Genomic DNA, 22,615 nt, shown 5'->3' with positions numbered 1-22,615 from the left:
AATTGATAGGCTGCTTTCAGCAGGCTTCCCCTGCGACGTCATATCAGCCGTGGCCGAGAATCTTTTCAGGAAGATAAAAAGAGGTCGAAGAAGTGTGGATGAGCCGCTTCCAAAAAAGAAGATCGTGGTGGTGCCATATATTCACAAAGTGGCGCACAATGTAAAAAAAGTGGCCAAGAGGCATGGCGTCCCTGTTGTTTTTTCTGCCCCACGGAAACTCGCAGCCTTGTGCCCGAGAACCGGGAACCAAGGAGCTAGAGGCAGTGGATGCGACATAAAACATGCCGAAAAGTATGTAAAATGTGCCACTGGTGTGGTATATGAAATCCCACTCAAGTGTGGAGGCGCCTACGTGGGCCAGACAGGCCGATGCGTGAATGAACGCGCAGGGGAACATGCCCGATCCATTCGGAATAAAGAAGGAGCAAACTTGCCTGCTCATTGCCTCGCTTGCAGTGGATGCGAGCCTTTGCTTAAAAAGATTAAGATTCTAGGAAGAAGTAAAAATAAAACAGCGCGGGAGCTTTTGGAGGCCTATCACATAAAAGAAAACGGTGATAAATGTGTAAGCGACACTTCTGTCAAACTGTTTAACAAGGAAAACCATTTTCTGCGCACCTGTTGATGACCAGGAGTTGATTGGCTGTACCCCCCCTCTCTCATTCCCCTTGTTCTTTTGCTGTCATCATCATCATCAGCCTGATTATACCCACTGCAGGGCGAAGGCCTCTCCCATATTTCTCCACTGAACCCGGTTCTGACTATATAAGGCACTTTCACACAAATAAACTCAGTTGATAGTTTGCGCTCTGTCTGTCTCCTTGGCTTTTTCCTGTGGCTGTCTTTTTATAGCGCATCTTGGTTCCTTTTAACGCAACTTCAAGCTCGAAGATGGCATCCTACTCCGCTACTCGTATCGCTTTGAGGGAACCCGCTGGATACCAGGCCTCCCGCGTGTGCCTAGCCCAAGTATCCTAGCGGCTCTACACCATGACGCTACGGCAGGTTACTTAGGTTTTCACAAAACCTACCACCGCGTGAAGAGACGGTTCTTCTGGCCTGGCCTGTCCTTCATTGTAGCTAAATACGTCGCTTCCTGCCCCCTGTGCCAACGTCGCAAACGGCCTACTTTTCCACCTGCTGGCCTCCTACAACCCTGTTCTGTCCAGCCACACCATTCGAAGTAATCGGCATCGACTTATATGGTCCGCTGCCTCTCTCCGATCGGGGCAACCATTGGATTATTGCGGCTGTGAATCACCTTACGCGCTACGCGGAGACAGCACCTGTGCCCACTAGCTCGGCACAAGAGGTTGAAAATTTCATTTTGCGATATATTTTGTTGCGGCATGGCGCTCCACGGGGGCTCCTAAGTGACGGCGGAACGACCTTCTTATTGACAGTCGCTGCCGAAGCTCTCCACGCATTATCCTACCTTCACGAGACCGCTTCAAGCTACCATCCTCAGACTAATGGTCTGACGGAACGATTTCATCGCACTTTATCGGATATGATCTAAACGTACACCAAACCGGATCACCGAAATTGAGACACTATTCTTCCAATCGTCACATTCGCCTGTAATACAGCAGTACAGCGAACTATCGGTTACTCTTCATTTTTCCTCGTTTATGGCAGCCCTCCCGCCACAATTCTCTACAGTTCATTCTTCTCTACGTCGGACTGTTCCTCCACATCAGTACCTGCCCAGTTCTTATCCAGTGTGGCCAGATGCCATCACCTTGCTCGCCTCAACACAGAAGCCTGCAAGGAATATCGCAAGAGTCGCTACGATTCTACTCATCGTGAGGTCTTCTTCCGTCCTGGTGATGAAGTACTACTTTACGCACCTCTCTCCGCACCTCTGGCCTTAGTGATAAGTTTCATCACCGCTACCTTGGTCAATACACGGTATCACCCAAACTTCCCCAGTGAACTACAAAGTGGCATCTATTCATCCCCCAGCCCATCGACGTCTCCGTGGCACTGAGATAGTTCATGTGTCTCGTTTGAAGCCATTTGTGCGCCGCGATGCAGCAGTTGCTTAAGAGCGGCCAGTCTGGCCGCTTCCGACCCCCCCGGGAAATTGTTAGCCTTCCAAGGATCTTCTTTCACGTGTACATACCATCATCATCTTCATCATCCCGCGGCGCCACCGGTAGCACGTGCCTCGGTTGTCCATCGGAATAAACGCCAGACACGGCATCCCTCGCCTTGCCGTCTCGACCTGGCCTTTTTCCACAATACGCAGACTGATTGCTCCAATTCATTCGGTGCTTTTAGAATTAATCCAGGATTTTGTGCAAGCGTCATTGGCCTTCAAGGTTTCCAGTTGCGCCATAAACCATGAGAATGCGTTTTCGAGTGTCTCCGCGAAGTTTACTTATACCACTCGCTTGCAGGATGCAGCGCGACAGACAAATAAATATTTAAATAAAAGGCAGGGGACGCACCGCGGCAAACGCGGAATTATTAATCACACGGAAAGCTATAGCTTCACAAAGCCATGCTAGCAAAGATTGCTGAAAAATCCTATTTCCACAGAACCGCGCACAACTCCCGCCAAAAAGAAAACGCAATAGGAGATTATCTAGGTGTTCGCGATTAGGTGCGCTGGAGCCGAGAATGGTGTAAGCCGTATTTCAGTGCCTTTTTTCTGACGGTGAGTTTGAAATGCTGAAGTTGTCGCGGCGCCTCTGCGAATGTGGCGGTTGTTTGCTTGTGTGCCTTTATTTCTGCATTTAGGTGTATTTCAGTCGGGGGGTGGTTATCTTGCTTTCTTTTCTTTTTTGTAGCTAGGATTCCACTACGCTATTCAGCGCCAAATTCCGATTGGTCAGCTTGAAGCAGACCTGCGCATGCGTCGTTGCCAAGGCAACAAGCTACATACTTATGTACATGAATTTACCTGGCTTGTATTGCGTGTGTTAAACGTTATCCAAATTTAAGCGCTGCAGCAAAGAAACGTATTGCACCGAAACACCATTGTGTACCAGATTCATAATTACGTAATACTTTTATGCTACAATGTTTAAAGCCTCCGCGCAGCGCGCTTATTGTTGTCAGCGCTCTGATGAGGCCCTGCAGATAAGGCCAAGAAAACCATAAAGAATCCCCCGCAGTTAATTTCTTCCCAACCTTAGACGCGGCCTGCGGGGCAGACCCACTGCATGAGTGGGTCACTTTTGCCTCCCTAGTAACTCATTTAATAACGAATCGAGAAATTGCAACGGAAGTGAGCAGAAGTTGGTAGCAGAAGAAGGTAGTAGCTCAGGCAAAAAAGAAAAACAGGCCTTAACAGTAGTACATAGCAGGCGCCTTCATTCACATAGTGCGAGGCAAACTACGCATCATTAGACAGTATAGCATGTTCACACAGAGTGGACACGCAATATTTGTCACGAGGAGAACTGCCGTAGAAGATTACGATGACCCGGTCATAGCCCCGAGAGGATCGCGCTCGATGCTCCTATCTTAGCTGTGTTACGAACGCAAAATCTCCGCTTGTACCAATGTCCGCCACCATGATCACGTTTCAATAGCAGACCCCGTTGCATTGTTGCAGTTCAGTTCAGTTCAGTTCAGTCGTTCAGTCGTGTCCGACTCTTCGTGACCCTATTGACCATGTCACGCCACACTTTCCGGTCTCTCACTATCTTCTTAACATCACATAACTTCATCTGCAGTGCCTCGAGGATGCCATCTAACCATCGCGTTCGCTGCCTATACCCCTTCTCCGGCGACCCTCAACCTTTCCCAACATCAAATCTTTCTCCAGCGACTCCTCTCTTCTCATCAGATGACCAAAGTAGCTGAGCTTTAACCTTAGAATTTGACCCTCCAATGAGCAGTCAGGGTTTATGGTCGACAATATTGACTTATTTGATCTTCTGGCAGTCCAAGGAACTCTCAAGAGTCTTCGCCAGCACCACAATTCAAACGCGTCAATTCTTCGGCGGTCAGCCTTTTTCACAGTCCAACTCTCGCATCCATACATCACAACTGGAAAGACCATAGCACGAGTTATACGGATCTTGGTTGGCAGACTGATGTCTCTGCTCTTGACTAGGCGGTCAAGGCTAACCATTGCTCTCTTTCCCAGAAGCAGGCGTCTCCTAATTTCATGGCTGCAGTCTCCTTCCGAGGTAATCTTGGAGCCCAAGAAGAGAAAATCTGTCACAACTTCCACTTCTTGTCCCTTGATGCTCCAGGACTTGATAGGACAAGACGCCATGATCTTTGCCTTTTTAAAGTTCAGTTTGAGCCCAAACTTCTCACTCACTTCTTGTACGCGCATCAGAAGTCTCTTGAGTTCCGCCTCACTTTCTGCCATTAAAGTGGTATCATCCGCATATCTAAGGTTGTTGATACGTTTTCCAGCAATCTTCACTCCAGCTGAAGACTCGTCCAGACCGGCCTTCCTCATGATGCACTCTGCATATAGGTTAAATAGGCAGGGCGACAGTATGCAGCCTTGCCTCACTCCTTTCTCAATCAGAAACCAATCAGTAAGACCATGCCCAGTTCTGACTGTGGCCTCTTGCCCTTCATACAGGTTCCTGAGGAGACAGATGAGGTGAATTGGAACTCCCATCTCTTGGAGAGCTTGCCACAATCTGCTGTGATCTACGCAGTCAAACGCTTTCGCATAATCAATAAAGCAGAAGTAGATGGGTTTCTGGAACTCTCTTGCTTTTTCCATGATCCAGCGAAGGTTGGCAACTTGGTCTCTAGTTCCTCTGCCCTTGCGAAACCTAGCTTGCACGTCCGGAAGCTCCCGATCCACATACTGCTGCAGCCTACCTTGGAGGATTTTCAACATCACCTTGCTAGCATGCGAAATAAGCGCGATCAGGCGGTAGTTGGAAGAATCTTTGGCACTGCCTTTCTTTGGAATGGGGATGTAAACTGACCTCCTCCAATCCTGTAGCCACTGCAGGGTTGTCCAAATCTTTGCATTGTTGCAACTTGTTATTAATTAATGATAACGAGAAGTACTTTTTATTTATACATATACTGCAAGCCGTTTCAGGCCCAAGCAGAAGCGTTTTCATTGCCATTCAAAACGTAAATACATTTAATGGTCACTTGAAAGAACAGCTATGGAGGCAAGGGAATACGACACGGCAATGACGAGAGTGAAGGCAGACAAAATAACTCAGTAATTAAAGGATAAAAATCCGTGTAAATAGGCTTCAGAGACCAATGTTTCGCTCACAGTTTACAAATGCCTCAGCAGTAGTGCAATTTAACTGCCACGGCCGGCGTACGATGCCTAAGGACGATATCACTTAGGAAGAAGTAGTGTTCTTACCCGGAAAACAAGTCGAAATACGTGGAAAAACAAAGCTTGGCAAATTAAGGGCTTGTTCGCAAGATTATAAGAAAATATTTTCAAAACTTATTTCATCAAGAGCAATATAAGAAGATAAATATCATCATCATAAACCAGACCAACCCACTGAAGGGCGAATATGCTTTCAAATATTCCTTCAATTAACTAGGCCCCCTGTGCTATCTGCATCCACTTCACCCCCGCGAACCTTTTATCCAAATTGTTACCTTAAGCGACAATCGGTTATTCTCTCCACGCACTATACATGCCCTGCCCATGGCCATTTCTTCTTAATTTTCACTAGAATGTCATCAACTGGAGTTATTTCTCTGATCCAGTCTGCAAGCTATTTATCTCTCCACGTTACAACTACCAGGTTTTGCTCCATAGCGCTATGCGTTGCCGTCAGATTAAGTAAAACCCTTTTCGTTAGCCTTCCCGTTGCAGCCTCATAGATGAGTACAGGGAACATGCAGCTATCGTATACTTTCCTTTCAGCTATACCGGCAAGCTGCTAGTCATATTTAGAGTATTTGCCAAATGTGCTATGTCACTCTGATTATCCTAGCTATTTCCGTGACAGTGCGGATCTGCGCTTACTACTTGTCCTAAACAGATATATTCGCCCAACACTTTCAGCGCTTCGCTACCAAGTATAAACTGCTGTTCCTTCCCGAAGCTGTTGAACATCACCTCAAACTTCTGCATATTGATTTCAGGCCTACCTCTCTGCTTTTCCTGTCTAGGTCATCAATATTTCTTTGCGGTTCATCCCCTGAGTTACGTAGCAAGACAATGTCATCAGTAAATCGCAGATTACTGAGGTATTCTGCATCAACGCTTATTCCTAACTTCTTCTATTCGAAGTCTCTGAACACTTCTTTTAAGCAAGGTGTAAATATTAGTAGGGAGATTATGTCTAAGTAGGGTGTTCCGAACACGTTATTTATGGAAAGTTTGTTACTTTTGCTTATGCCAAACTATGGTTGCTGGGTGGCCACTAGATATCTTTCAGTACTTCAAATACCGTTCATATACGCTCTGATTTCTCAGCACTTTTGTGACTTGCGAAGTTTCTATTGAGTCAAATACTTTTCATAATCACTGAATGCCACCTATAATATTGCCTAGGTATACTCCGAGCATTTCTCTATCACCTGGCTTGTGGTACGGATGTGATAGATATTAAAATACCCTTTCCGAAAACCAGCTTGATTGAAGTTAATGTTACCGCGATGCTCTTAACGATTGCCTTAGTAAATACCTTTTACGTAACAGATAGTAAGATGATTGGCCTGTAATTTTACAAGACCTTAGCGTCCTCGTTTTTATGAATTAAGAAACTTTTATCGTTCTTCCATGACTTTGGGACCATTGATGACACCAGGCATTGCGTATACAGGGTGCCAATGTTTCCTAGCACGATGTCCTCCCCATCCACCAACAAATCTGTAGCTTTCTTAGCCTCGTCCTTCGTAAATGACGAGCTGCTTTTCACTTCTGCCAATCTAATTATTGTCTTGACTACTTCAGTTACTGTATAGATCAGTATAGACTTGTTGGCAATTTTGAATGTCTTGTCCGTGTTCGTGATGACATTGCCCGCCTTGTCCATTAACGCATACATCTGATTTTTGCCGACGCCAATTTCTTCGTCACCGCTCCAATGCTGCCCCCGGTCTTTAAAGCACGTTTTTTTTTCCATGTTATATTTCCTTTTGTGGGATAATTTGCACCTATTGATTACCATTGATAGCGCTGCCGTTTCTTTCCTGTCTGTTGGGTTGAAAATATTCGTATTTTGGCGTTTCTTAATCATATTTTCGTCTGCTTCAATAATGTACCAATGTATTTAGTACAACACTACTTATATCTTGCACTCAGTATTGAAATCTGAAGGTATCATTTATCGTTTGGACGCTAAGTTCATCATCCTCATTTAACGCTGAATATAAGTTCTGTAGTGATATCCTGAATTCTACTGCCTTCCCTCTAACGGCTAATTCTAAGATTGATTTCTTTGTCACTAATCTGTTTCGTTCGCTCTTCAAATCTAGACAATTGGAGACCTTACCGTTCTGTGACTATTGCATTGCACCCTTTCGATTAGCTCTACATTTTTCATTATTCAGGTGTTAGAACACAGTATGAACTCAATTTTGTTTTAAGACACGTAAGGTATTACGTTCTGCAAACTCAACTAGTGACTACAACCAATTAGAACTGACTAGAACCAATGCATTAGTCACCAACTTCTTGGTCTCCAGCCTCCTTTTTCCTTACCTTGGCAATGAAGTCGCCCATCAGTACAGTATACTGTATCCTTACTTTCCTAATCGCCAATCCTACAGTTTCGTAGAAGCTTTAGACTTCTTCGTCATCATGACTACATGTAGGCGCGAAGGCCTGTATACCCTTCCGTATGTACTGCCTATTGAACCTAACTACGATGCCTGTTACCTCTCATCATAGCTATAGAGATCATAAGCTCAACAACACATTACATGTCCGCCCTTCAAAGCAGTATGTGCCTCATTTTGCCAACTGACCTCGCTAAGCCCTATGATATCCCATTTAATCCCCGCTAGTTCCTCGAAGAGCACAACTAAACTAGCCACACTAGGTAAGGTTCTTGCGTTAAAAGTTGCCAGGGTCAGTTTCTAATGGCGGCCTGTCCAAGACAGAGATCTTTACACACTTTGCTGCATTACAGGCATGACCGCCGCCATGGTCCGTTCCATGGCAGCTGATAACCAGGTAACAAAATTCAGTGGTCCAATATTGGCACTGTATTAGTGTCTGGCCTATTCCAGAACCAGTATATACCAAACATAATCGCAATATTTGGCCTGTTGTTTTGTGCCGCCTGGGTGAGGAGTGATGGCCAAGAGTATGTTAGATTATTCATAGGATGGGGGGGGGGGGGGGGGGGGTTGTGGCCAATGCTACACTAGGGGGCCAAACTTCGCTCTGATGAGGGTGTTTTCCGAGGTGTTCACCAGTAACAGGTCCCATCCCAACCCTGTTAACTGAATTCCATCAACACGCGGTTTTTTGTTTCATTTCGTTTTGAAATCCGATGGAGACCTGCATGGCACCAGGATATGGACCGTGGTCGTCTTGCCCGCGTGGTGTATTTCTACATCTATTTCACCGCTGCAGTGTTGCATTGTAAAGTGGTTCACCTCTAAGAGAGTTTAGTTGGTCTCAAATTATGAGTGCAGGTATATAAACCACGTTTGCTGGAGAAGCGCTTTCTGAAGGAGTCTGTGACAATTCAGACTACTGGTGTTCTCCGTAAAAAACTGATGCAACCTTTATATGAGCACTGCTTACCTACGTGAATAAGCTCATATTCTATGTTATCATGCGTTACTCACCCGCATTGCAGCTGGCACCAGTCTTCGCTGGGAAAATGGTTGGCTTTTGTCAGATTTTTTGGCGGCCAGTCGCAAGTTTGTACATCACACATTTTTTAGCACTTGCGTCGTAATAGTAGGCATTTTCTCCTTTTTCCTCTTTTCCCGGACTGCACTTGGCCGCTGGCTCACCAGAACACGATACGGTAGATGGTCCACCTACAAATAAGCAAAATTCTTTATTGTTTCCTCAGCACAGAAATTAGGGTCCCAGAGAGAAGGAGTTTTACGATATAGCGGTAGTTATGCATATTTATCCGAGGTATCTAAATGGTGTACTCACAAGTAGTCTCAGAGAGATAGTCAAATCGGCATGGATGACTGCGGGAGAGGTTAGGCTGTATGTGGCAACAAAGCCCCAACTCTTAGCTTGATTAAACTATAGGAGCAGTTTTTTCGCTTTTGTAATGAAAGAATACCTCTACATGTTTTACGCAGAACGTGAAAATATTTGCTCATAAATTAATAAATGTAATAAACCATACCTCTCTACATTAGATCAATATAAGAATTACAATGATAAAAAGTTGCAATGCGTGTTTCAATTACATATTTCACAGTAGCGGACGTCAAGTTTCAAACTTGTTCCAGTTGCTTTGCAATACCATTTTCCGCGCATGAGTAGAAACGTCGAGATGTAATTATTTCTTGTGATTCAGGTTTCAGTTTTGACCATTTAAAAATCAATTCAACTGAACAATAATGTTCAGCTATGGGGCTAGGGCCCTAATCGCGATCACGTACCGAAAATGTCGCACAGAAGGAAGTGTAGTGATCAGTTGATCTGCTCTGTTAGCCACTAGGACGACGGAAATATCTGGGTGTAAGCTGTAATCATAAATGGTGGGGATAACGTCCAGTGTCGATGCATAAATTACGAAGTCTACGTGGAAGGCTCTAGGGTAATTTCGGCTACCGATCTTTTCCAAATCCAAATCCAAATCCACTTTATTTCCAACCTACAAGTTGGGGGCCCCCAGGGAAAAAGCTGTCGCAGACAGCTTGACTGGGCCCTAGGGGCCTACAGGCAGCATCTCGCAGAGGATTTCACAACACAGTCAAAAATGAATATGTACATGAGATCAAAATCAAAAGAATTATACACACATCAGATATCAGAAATGAATATGAACATCGCAGTATTTATTCATTGCCTCATCATAAAATTTGTTAATTCGTGTCTAAATGTGTTAAGCGGGGCAGTAAAGTCAATGTGGGCTTTAAGTTCATTATAAAGTAATGGTATGCGGCAGTCAAGAGTGGCCCGACCATAATTTGTTCGTGTATGTGGCACTGGCGTTAGTTCCCTGCGTAAGCTGTAAGCATGCAAGGGACGGTGCGTATCATTGGGAAGGTTACGTTTATGCATATAAAGAGACAGTTTGTAATCATATAATTTAGTTGCTTTAAGCATACTATGTTTAGTAAACAAGGGATCAGTAGATAGCTGGCTAGGCTTTCCATAAAAGTTTTCAAAAATTCGTAGCACCTTTTTTTGTAGCCGCTAGAGTTTATTATAATTATGGAAGGTTGTAACTCCCCAAACTAAAATGCAATATGAAAGATGAGAGTAGAAATTAGCAAAATATATTGCTTTTTTGAGCCTCACTGGAAGGAATTCTCTCAGCTTATAGAGACAGCCAACTGTTTTGCTTAATTCTATTGCCAACTTGCTAACATGTGTGTTCCATGACATGGTTTCTTCAAACCAGACGCCTAAAATTTTTTTTGAAGTTGCACGCTGCAACGCTGTACCTTGAAAGTTTAGGACTAGCTCAGTGTCACAGGCTTTGTTATAAGGCTTGAAAATAATATATTTAGTCTTTTTAACATTCAAGGTTAATCTGTTTTTATGCAACCACTCTTCAAGTTTGATCAAATAACTATTTATGACAGTGTTCAATTTGGTTACGGTTTTTGCAGAGAAAAAAATATTTGTATCATCAGCGTACATGACCAGTTTCGGTTAAAGAGGCAAATAGCACATATCATTAATATAAAAAATGAACAACAAAGGTCCCAGGATCGATCCCTGAGGTACACCATGTCTTACTGTTGTAATCGAAGAAGTCAGATCATTAACTTTTACACACTGTTTTCTGTCTGAGAGGTAACTTGTGATAAGATCAAGAGCAACACCACGTATGCCATAATCCTGCAACTTTCAGAGTAATATATTATGGTTTACGCAGTCAAATGCTTTTCTGAGGTCAATGAATAAACCTACAGTGAATTTTTCATAACGTTTTCTGATCTTGTGATTTACACGGGACTTTTCATATTTTCCCTTCAACGAAACAAAACCGTGCGCTTGGATCTGGACCCTCCAACTTATCACCTCGGATCTGGAGCCTCCAACTTAGCACCTCAGCACGAGGCCAAAATCAATGAAAACCCATTATCATTTAATATATATGTGTACGCGCATAAATGACAGGGGTCAATGAGAGACAAAACAGCCGATGGTCGCTGCGTAGAAACTGCTCATTCGACTCTAGTAAACGCTTCGCAGGTTGTATTGCAATTTCTTTGAGATAGCTTCTGATTAAAAATTAGAAACATGGACGTCTTATAGGTGTACAAAACTAATTTATGAATAACTTCTCTTTTATTTGTTGAAAAATTGCCTTTTTACTTTAATTCTTTATTCTATTAGGATTTCATTCTACTATTGCCGACACTCCCTTGGCAGAAATATAATGCGTAAAACATGACAGGAGGCTTAAGTTGTCCGAAGCAATACCGACACTGGTTCTTGATGATACGAAAGGGCCCACCTAACAAGACATCTCTTTAAACAAGGTTGATTTAGTTTGCTTCATGGGGTTTGCTCTGCCAAAGGAACTCAGGTTATGAGAGATGCCGTAGTGGAGAGCCCGGGAAATTTCGACAACCTGGGTTTTTTTAACGTGCAAAGCACACTAACGCCTTGATTTTCGTCTCCATAAAAAAGCGGCCGCCACAGCCGGGATTCGATCCCGCATCCTCGGACACAGTAGTCCGACGCCCCAACTACTGCCTCACTAAGCCAGGGCTCTTTATAAACAAAGAAACAGAAAAGGCTGCGGCATGCATTACATAGTCTACAAGTGGTTACTCGGCAGAGACGAAATGCCCAAAAAGAAGTAGATACACTATTAAGAACGATGTTCACCATATCTAAAACATTTTTTTTTATTTTAAAAATACTGCCAATCCTTTTAGGGATTTTTACAGGAGTGAGTTTGTTTTTTGTTGCAGACATGTAGTCGACAAGGCATAACATTGTGAAAAAAATATAAGAACACTGGGAAATATTCAGAGAATGTGACAATGCACTGGAAAAAGGAATACAAAGAATACAAAAACGCATCAAACATCAAACATCATCACCCTTTCACTTTGTGCATGTTCTTGAGATTGAAAAAATACAGAAAGCTTCCGAATGGAAAAAAAAGCATTACAAACCCTTTCGCGAGGATTGCATCTAAATCAAGTGTATTTGATATGAAACAATGTACACTCCATTGCACCTAGATAGGATCAAGCACTGCAGTACAGTGGCCTGCTTCGAGCAGTGTAAGAGAGATCGACTCAGAATGAACTTTTATGCAGTACGGGAACAGACGCGAAAAGGCAAGGTTCAAGAAGCGAGCAGCTACGCGCCCATCTCTCCTAATTCTTTAATTGCCCAAACAGTTGCCGCGAACAATCCGATTGGTTCAAATAAATATTTCATTCATTCGTTTTTCTTCCTTTGGAAATGGAAAATAATTGTCATTTAGATGCAGTTTAAGTGTGCTAACATAACAACTACACTAGCAGAGTTTCAATGAGAGAGTGAGATCATATCGATGAACGCAGATGACACGTTGGAAAAGTATTGCACATGGATGGTTCAGACAAACTGGTCTTCAAATTGATGAGAACACTGGAAGGCCCTCGAGAAAAGGGGAGATTGGTTGAAGTAAGGGACTGCACGACGGAACAGAAGGAGAAGCAGTGTTAGATTGGCATACAGACGACGGTTCGAGAAGGATGGTTTGGAACGAAAATAGAATTGTTGGAAGGTGTAGTGAGAGTGTTCTTATCGTGAGAAGTATAAGTGCTTGAGCAATGTTGATATGTCAGTGTTGGCGACGTACGTGTCTCACATGATGTTTTCATTGGGAGGTAGTGGCTGTGAATTCTGAGTTCTTAGGCGGTTGGTTTTTCCCGCGTGGGATGGCTTGACCAAGGAATCACAGGTGCCTGTATATGAACATCGCATGCTAGCTGATGAGGCAGCTCATTTCTTGTTATCCCTGCATGGGCAGAGACTCACCGTTAGTGTCTGATGGCAGAGTCAAGGAGTACAGGTGGTGGGGTACTAATGCGTTCCATTCAAAAGAAAGTGACCGTCGCTAAAGCAAGCGGAGAGCAGCCTGCAGTCAGTCTAACTGGTGCACAATGTCACGAATGATAGGCAAAATATCTAGGGAACCAATGAGGGAGGATTGCGGTGTCGGCTGCTTGTTTGGAAGGAAGAGTTTTTCCGTTAAGGCGTGAAAATTATACATGCCAATGAACCTGTGTCCTATAAAGTGTATCAGGTACCGGGGGCCTAACGACTAGGTTGAGAGGCTATAGGCATGTTGGCGGGAAGGGAAGGAGAGGATAGATGAATGATAGATAGGTGATAGATGATAGATGATAGAGTGAGTGAGTGAACTTTATTAATTGCTCGGAGATCTTTTTCTTCGCCTCTTCAACCGAGGCTGACGAGCGGTTGGCGCCCCCAGTCCAGGGCACCACTGGCTTTCGCCAGTTTGCGAGCTCTTGTGACCAGGTAGAGCTGAGCCTCCGGGTCAGAGCTGGCCAGCAAAGCCTCCCACTGTCTTTCATTTGGGTTTTCAATTTTTTGCAGTTGATGTGAGCTGCATTCCTATGTTATGTGGTACAGAGTAGGGGTCTTCCCGCACCACGGGCACTCGTCTCTGAATGTCGTGGGATGCATCATGTGTAAAATGTGTAAATTAATGAAGGTGCCCGTCTGTAGCCGTCTCAGATCTATGGCCTCCTCGTTGCTGAGCTTTTTATGCGGCTCCGGATATACTTTCCGCAAGCCTCTGTAGTGTTGTAGTATTGTGGTGTAGTCAGGGTCAAGCGGAATCAGGTCCTCTGTCGCGAGACTGTTGGGCGCACGGTAGGTTGCATGTCCTCGTGCTACCCTGTCTGCGTACAAATTCCCCGTGATCCCTGCATGCCCCGGAATCCACACTAGTGTTTGAGTGTATTGTTTTGTTGACTCGCTTGTGGAAGAAAGGATTTGGTGCGCTACCTTAGATAATTTACCCCGTTGAAAATTTCTGCATGCGGATTGAGAGTCTGACAGTATCGTCAGACTCTCTCCCGTTTCTCTTCCTTGCCTAATGGCCAGTGCGATAGCCACTTCCTCTGCCTCCGTGACTGTACAGTTTTGGATCGAGGCGCTAACTACCTCCCGGCCTTCGCATCTATCCGGCCTTCGCAAGATAGATGAATGATAGAATGATGATAGATGATAGATGATGAGAAGTTAGATGAGGTCTCTGTGGAGGGCGAGAATGACGAGGGAATAAAGAGACCCGGGTTATATATGCTCTTGTTTGAGCTGTTACAGAGAGGCTAAACGACAATGTACAGGGGGGCGTTCAACGCTGACAAAGCTTTTTCAATTTGCGTTTGTGTTAGTGGAAAATACGGAAGAGCATCTAAAATTGTTCATATGGCTCAGAGGTGTACTGGCTTTGTATTCTTCAAATTCGGCCTTGTGGTTAACACGCCGGATTAGACGAGTAATGAAGGTGCATTGCTGATTCCGAAATTAAAGTTCACTTGGTGAAACCTTTCATAAATATTTTACGACTGAAGAGTACCAAGGAGTCAGGAAGCTCAGCTGGTCAACGGCTGCGCGCCCCTCACAAGAGCCTTTCCCAAGGTCCTTATCCTTGTCTTCTGCTATGCTTTTAAACTTCCTAAACTTGCGAGCCAACAATATTGTCACATCTTAGCCTGAAGAGAAGACAACCGCAACCACAGGTCAGGAGAGCAGCAGCCGGAACCAGCGCGACAGTGTGAAGCCCCACAAAATCCTAAACGACCGACCGCAACAGCGTTTTTACTGGAAACTGCTCGCGCCTCTCTTCGCAAAGGAGCATCTTCTCCATGCTAAACCAAAACTGAATAAACAACTGTGCAGTACACATGCTCTCGAAACACCTTGCTAGCAGATGAACGATTTTTAAAGAGAAACAAGGAAGGGTTCTCTGTGATCACTGGTAATCAGCTTAAGCCACACTACATGCACAATGTCAGGACGCGAGGAACGGCATGATAACGGTTTCGGTACACTGGACAGCATTTCGTAATTTAGTAATTAGGTTCGCTGACCCGGCAAACAACTGTATAAGGCCCGAATTTCCGCTTCATGAGTTTTTCTGGAAGAATTTGACGGCGAACCGTTGTCCACTCCAAAACGTTGTCTGAAGGCCAGAAATGCACATCGCATCACCGGGGTTTGTAGGCACGAGAATCTGTACGCTGCTGCTGCCGTATGTGAAATCTTGCCAGTTGCCAAGCCTCCTCCGCGTGTTCGCATACTAGCCGGAGATAATCTTCTACGTCGTCTGCCTGTGTGTGAGGCAGCATAGCGTCAAGCTTGGCTGTGACCGGCTTTCTATACACTACCTGGACTGGGGACATACGGGTGGTCTCCTGGATTGCGGTATTGTAAGCGAACGTCCGATGGTCGGTATCCTTGCACATGGTAATCATATCAGCTATAGTTATATTGGGTCTCTGTTAGTTCATTGGTTTGCGGATGATATGCTGTAGTTGAGTGGTGGCTAGTCAGGTTAGACGCAAGATCTGAGCGAGTTGCGTCAGAAACGCTTCGTCACGGTCAGTAATAATCACTGCTTGGAACCGTGACTCAGGACAATGCATTGGAGGAATAATTTGGCTGCCTCAGCAGCCGTTGCCGACAGAAGTGCGCGAAACTCAGCGTACGTTAGATAGCGCGTCGCTATGATGATGTACTAGTTGCCTGATCGCAAATTCGGAAAGGGACCCTAAAAATTTGTTTCAATGGTAAGCGGTGGCTCGACTGGCTTTAGAAGATCTTTTCCGCCGTAGGCACTCGCGACAGGTTCTCGTGTGTTGATTGACTCACATGCTTAGCCAGTTTCGGCCAGTAACATATTTCTGGAATACGCGAAAGTGTTCGGTTGTATCCTTGATGACCAACTGTGGGATCGTCGTGGCAAGCTTCAGTTACCTTGCTGCGCAGGTCTTCCGACACAAGAATCCACAATCTCTTTCTGCTGTCGAATTCATTTCACAAGACACTATTCCGAACTTTGAATGCAGGTAGAATACGCAGGAAAACCCGAGGTACAGCACCTTTGTCCTTTGCAAGATGCGCCATCAGTTGACGAAACTGTGGATCATGTCGCAGCCGATCAGCCATAACGTCAGGATTTAAGGCGCCATGGAAGCTCTCTTCCTCATCATCTGCGTCTCCTGACGGTGGTCCCACGGGTGCTCAAGACATGTAGTCAGCAGCATTATGTTTTCGGCCGGTTTTATGAACGATCGCAATTTCGTGCTCCTGTAGCTTAAGACTGCACCTAGCAATCCGGCCCGCGGCATCTTTATGATTGGCCAGCCAGCTCAGCGAATGGTGGTGGGTAATGACGTGAGATTGGCGGATGTGTGAAATACGATTCCCATGCAGCGTCGCCTTACACATAATTCGAGCTCAGACTTAAGTCTAGGCCGCCCAAAGTTTATAGAGTGTGGCAGCACCTGCAAGCTGCACTAGTTGACATCAGCAAAACCAAGCTCCTGAAGTCGAACTCTTGCCCGAGGGGAAGAATGTCAGGGCTAACATCACATGGTCTTCAAGCCGCAACATGCAACAATGCGGCTGCTGCGTGGATCATCTACGCTGACCACAAGGACTGTCGGCCCTTTCTTTGGTGATGTCCTGGACGACGTTGAAGGCTGGATCCAGCATTACGAACGAGTTGCGTACCACAAGGGCTGACCCTGATAAATGCCTGCAGAACACCTACTTCTCTCTGAAGGCAATGACGAGATACTGCTTCGAGAACCACCAGGCCTCGTTGACCACTTGGGAGCTGTGGAATTTACCGATTGGAGCGCGCAGTCGCTAACCAGCACCGGCGACAGCATGCCGAAGATCTCTTCCAAGCTCGAGTTAAGGGCCCTGCCTAAAGGGCGAGAAACTTCGTAGAGAACGTGCTGCACCTAAAGCCTCGCGCTACCTTTTATTGGGTCATAATATTAATTATTTGAGTTTTTGTATGAGGACATCATCTTGCTGACAAATCCCGATATTACCCTTATTGTCTGCAGTCCTATCAATCATCCAAAATTTGGGTGCCGGTCGGATATCCAGTGTGCCTTGTCTCTCCCCCTAAACTACCCGCCGCCCAACTCTATCTCCCCTCTTTGGACACCATCACATGAGGGGCTAGCCATGGTAAACGCAGGCGCTCGATGTATCGCTTTCCTCGCGCTGGTTACGAAATTTGCTTTCGGCTACGTGGCCCCACTTGCCACGCGTGACCACGTCTTCTTTTATGACATATGTCATTATTATGAGTACTGTTAAGCGAAGCTCCAAAAGTAGACACGACGGCACCTATATCACCGCCTCGTGTTCCGGTAAATTGAAAGTTCATTTCAAAAAGGGATAGTTTAGTAGCTGGGTTATTTCTCGCTTAGCATCTGCACTTTCAAATGATACCGTACAACAGGAGGTACATGTCTAGTCGTCTGAAATCTCCAAATCCTAATCGCAAACTATACTTTAACTTGACTGACAAGTGAATGCGAAATGGAAAACAAAATGGTATGAAAGAATTCCGATCGCTTGTCACAAAATCTGCGATCATTTTTGTTTAGTCAGCGTAGCGCGTGGCTGCGTGTAGAGGGCTCCAGAAAATTAGAGAAATGTCTCCTTTCCAGCGCGAGCGACGCTCGTAGCCTTGTGAGCATTGGTGTCGTACCCCTCCTCATCTATCGGCGGTGATTCACCTTGCCAAAGCAGCCATTAGATTTCAAGGTACCGCCGAACCTGACCAATGACGACGCGCACCTCAGCAGGAGGAAGGGAGGACGTTTGCAGAGTGAAATTTGCATGTATGTCGCGCCTGTCTAGGCGCCTTGTAGCAGAAAGACGTGGCGTGCCATATTTATTTAGATTGCGTCACTTCGGCAGCCAGCTATTCAGACAGTGTTTGAGCCATTGTTGCAGCGATTGTTGCAGCGCTACATCACGGCTCCCAGGGTCACCCGGCTGCTCGGCAAGACCACTGATCTGAGAAAGAATGGGGTTTATCTAGGGCGGTCACATTGTGAGTCTCCAGGCGTTGGTCAGCGACAGTGCCCAGGGAAGAATGTAGTGTTTATTTGTTTCGACCCTTTCATGTATTCTTCATAGTTGAAAGCCTCTGTGTTTATTTGAAGCCTCTTTAGTTGAATGCTTTCATTGTATTTCTGTAAACCTCTTGTCTGTGTATTTTAGATGTTAGCGTGAATTACTCTGTATTCGCTCTTCCTGCAAGTTCATTTCTTGTTATTTGTGACTCAGCCTCTTACGCTGGCTTCAACCGGCGAAAACTGGGCACCAAAAGACCAATCACTTGTGACTGCAGGTAGCTGACTTCCGACTGAGTTTTCCACGCAAATCGAAGACGTCTCCTTTGAGATCAAAACAGCTAGCTCCATACACTGTAAGGGTGTCTGGGATTAGGCGCACCAATATTGAATCATCGTTAATAGATTGCAAATATTAATGGCAGTAAACGCTGTACAATGAATGGCTGAATCACAAATTTATCATTAAAAACTTGCGTATAACCTTGGGGTTGGCGTTACAGTCACGTCAACGGCGACGATGGCTTTCGTACCATACGGGGCCCTAATCTATCGCGCGCAGAGACTATTTAACATAGGCTGTAGCCTCGTGCAAACCTTTCAGTCCGCTGCTTTTCACTGGTATCTAAAGTTCCTGTAGTGAGACCTTGTTGCTGAAGTCAATAATGAAGAATTTATAATCTTTAGACTACATTAACTATTGCAAACTGGGCCGAGCGCCTGTAAACAATCCTTTGTTGGATTCTTTGGCTAGGGTACCCTCACTTCTAAACACTATGCTTTATGTAACTGTGACTATGCTATCTGATCCGAGATTGCTAGCTTTCACCATCTATCCGGTAAGACGACTTCAGGTCAAACATAGTGCGCCCTTAAAATTTCGCCAAGATGCGAGTCCGGTTGTGTTCGGCTCTATCTGAAACATCACAGAATTCCGAGTCGTAACTAGCGTCTGCTGTTGGACGGAATTCGAAGTGTCAACCGACTCATGCATGGTGTCCTATGGGATGTCAGCCCGTACTTCAGTCTCAGTACTCTGTTCTTTGCGGCGATGCATGAAGGCATACGAGGCGTCGTGCTTTGTCCCATTGAAGCAAATATGGAGTGATTAGGAGATAAGAGACTAAACAAGGTATGAAAGCTGATGTGACGACTGATACTGTGGCAGCGAGCCATTCTCCCGTATTACCACTCGATAGACGTCGACCCATATATCGCCTGGGAAATTTTCTTCAAGTGAACGACTCTGGTTAGGCTGGGCTCTATGATGTGAATGCGGGAAACGAAGCCTAAAACGCCCTTTCCAGCTAAGAAAACCGGCTTCTGGCACAAATTCCTTAAAATCAAAGTCTACAGCCGGAGATGAGTATAAATTGTTAGTAGACTCCGGAAGATCTCAACATTTGGTGTTAGTATCGAGGGAATTTTCTCACGATTTATACAAGAGTTTACAATTTACATTGTTCAGGAAAGCCAGGTTTAATTGGGTGATGGTGGCATACAGCCTCTTTTCGTTCCTGTCAATTGTGTCTCCTTGAAGCGTCGGAAGTTAATACACTGCCCTTTTTGACTATGCCAAAGCCTCAACACAAGTATTTGTGTTCTTGTCAACTCGAGGAAGTCTAGTTATTTTCTTTCAGTAAATGTCTGCTGCCTTTATTATTTAATCTTTTATGATTCACTCATACATTCATTGCGAACAGAAAATCACATAGCCTATAATGCTACTGCAAGTTTAGCGGCGCAACCATCAGCAGCGCTGCGACAGGCAAACAAAACTGCGGTTGCTACCTTTGATAAATGTCCCCAGGGTTGTTTACCTAAATTATTAGTTTATTCTATTTAGATCTACATTTGTACATTGAATTACAATGTCATCAAAGCGTATATATCATAATTAGTTACACGCTCTGCACATGAACTATGCGGCGCAGCAGTTGTGTTCATAGGGCTGCTTATAGTTGCTATATTAACCGTATGTGATATCCACGATGTCAGTGTTTGCAGATGCCATATACCACTGAGGAAAGCAAGACTACAATACGGAAAATTTAGTTTTAAAACTTTTCTACCGGTTTCTGGTTAATACAGCAGGGAATTTGGGGTTTGGCGACGGAGCTTTGAAATGAAGGAAGGAAGAATGTTGAAAAATCGATAAACTTTTAGGGATGGAATGGAGCTGCCACAATTTATGAGATGCGCAGCTGGGATTCTTTGTCCACTGTTCTTTATTTTTGCGCTAAATTCGTGACCTAATTAGCCACGCTCTTCCCGCTATGCGTTGTATGCTTTCATTTGGTCCCAATGACCAGAGCAGTAAGATTTAACAAATATTTTAGAGCACTAAGGTAGTTGAGCATATGATAATCAAAATAAGACTGGTAGCATCTATTAGAGATGCCAGTGATTTTTGTTTGTTTGATAATGGAGTAGCAGGATAGCAGAGCCACCGATGACAGTAACATGATCAACGTAATGGTACTCTCCCTTTCACAGGATTTTCAGATATGGTGGAAAAGTAGGGAAAAGCCATAGAAAAACAATGTCCAGTTGAGTGAGAAAATAAAAAAATTTGGAGTTTCTTTGGTCAAAATATAACCATATATATTCTGAAAATTTTGCGCCCAATATACATTGAACGTTCTTGCTAAAATTACGAGTTTTGCACTCGATATGGTCGTCATTTAAGAATTTGTATAATAATAATTTTTACTCGTCGCAGGCAGTATAGGCTGTTTCTTAAGGGGTCGAACATGTGGCAATCAGCTTATAGGAATGGCTGTGCACAGAACAGTTGGAAGTTTAGCAGTGTTGTTAGCATATCCGCCATGCAAAGCTGTTGAAAATATTTAGAAATGTGTTGTTGAATAAAAATGTAATTGAGATTGATCATCCGCTATTGAAAACGGCTCTTTGAATAGCCGTAACAAAATTCTACTTCCAACAGCCAATTAGACTGCCTATCAGACTGCTTTTCCATGAACTCCTGATACATCTGGAATGAAGCTAGCTAAGAATAGAATAGAAGCACATATCAACTTACCTTTTTCCGATGTTTCTCTGTTTGCAGCGTTCACTCCTCTGAAACGTTGCAAGAATCGGAAGTCAATTCCAGAAATCTAGGCAGTAAATAAACTAAACATAGGAGCGTGTTTGAGCTCTAAAATATAAACAAGAGCTTATAAACCATGACGGTGCGCATTCAGACATGAAGTATAACCAATAAACGAACTGTCATTAATAAATATTTGTTTATATTGAGACCTTTCATACGTTATATGAATGTGCATGATTGCTAATTTGAAGAAAAGAGCGTTCGCTGTCTTTAACGCTGGCGACAATGAAACTCCTCATACGAAAGTGACTTCCGCTCACTGTAAACGTATACATTTGTACTTCATATTATATGAGACCCCATGTAACATGAAAATGCATCGGTGGTGACTTTCTTTGGTGCAGCCATACCGTCTTCACATAGCAAATATATGTATTCAGTCCGGTCCTAAAGCCGTTTTTTGTTCTCCATCAGTGTCCTCTTATTTATAAGCCCTGTAGCTGCTGCGGCTCAGTGGTTGCGGCGGTGGACTGCCGAAAGCAAGGATGTAGGAGAAAATACTGTCACGGACAACAGGGCTAGACTTGACTAAAACGACGGGACGAAGCTGTACCAGCAGCAAACGTTCGGCGCACAGCACGAGAGTCAACTTCAGTGTCCTTCTTCCAGGCGCAGCTAGAACATGGGGACACCAGGTGGCATTACTCCCCCTCTTAAAAAAAGAAATAAGGGACGGAGCGCGAGCGATGGCCAATGTAAGCGAAAAGAAAGATCAGCACATGGACAGCATAGATAACGGAGGCGGGGTAAGGTGTCCTACGCGACAACGAAACAAACGCATAGCGCACTACCGCGTGAAATAGGGCTTCATGCGGACAACGTGCACGACCTCGGAGCGTGGTTGCCGACGCGAGGGCTGCACAGTACCCACTGGAAGAACTTCGTAAGTCACTTCCGTGACTCGGCGCAGAACTTCGTAAGGTCCGAAGTAACGGGAAATCAGTTTATCACACAAGCCGGGCCGACGCACCGGGGTCCACACCCAAACTTTCTCTCCAGGATGGTATGCGACGTGTCGATGACGGAGGTTGTAGCGGCGTGCATCCGTGCCCTGCTGTTGTTGAACGTGAATGCGGGCAAGTTGACGTGCTTCCTCAGCGCGCTGAGCAAACTGCTCGGCGTCTGGCATGAGTGGATGATCATCTGGGCAGCTCGGAAGCATGGCATCTAACATCGTCTGAACGTCACGTCCGTAGACTAGCCGAAATGGTGTAAAACGCGTCATCTCTTGGGTGGCCGTGTTGTAGGCATAAGTGATGTAGGGGAGAATTTCATCCCAGTTTTTGTGCTGCGAGTCTATGTACATTGCGATCATGTCGGCGATGGTTTTGTTGAATCTCT

The 22,615-nt window shown here is 44.8% G+C and overlaps 1 protein-coding gene across 2 annotated transcripts in view; it reads right to left on the bottom strand.

Moving 5' to 3' along the window:
• The window catches only part of LOC146176200 (uncharacterized), a 94,369-nt gene extending 72,073 nt beyond the window's left edge, over positions 1–22,296 (bottom strand). Inside the window, exons 1-3 of one of the 2 annotated variants that reach the window (XM_084582518.1) lie at positions 21,828–22,296; positions 21,203–21,240; positions 8,716–8,913 (exon numbers count right to left, since the gene is read on the bottom strand). The gene's annotated coding sequence lies outside the window, so the exon portion shown is untranslated. Of the gene's footprint in view, positions 1–8,715; positions 8,914–21,202; positions 21,395–21,827 lie in introns of those variants that run through there. The other variant, XM_084582517.1, reaches the window with a different exon arrangement.
• Positions 22,297–22,615: the final 319 nt, after the last annotated feature.

Source organism: Amblyomma maculatum, chromosome 10, assembly GCF_055883805.1.
Source record: "Amblyomma maculatum isolate TAMU_Amacu chromosome 10, ASM5588380v1, whole genome shotgun sequence".
NCBI classification, from domain to species: domain Eukaryota; kingdom Metazoa; phylum Arthropoda; class Arachnida; order Ixodida; family Ixodidae; genus Amblyomma; species Amblyomma maculatum.
The sequence above is the reverse complement of the archived record's forward strand: the minus strand, read 5'-3'. Positions and strand labels throughout refer to the sequence as shown.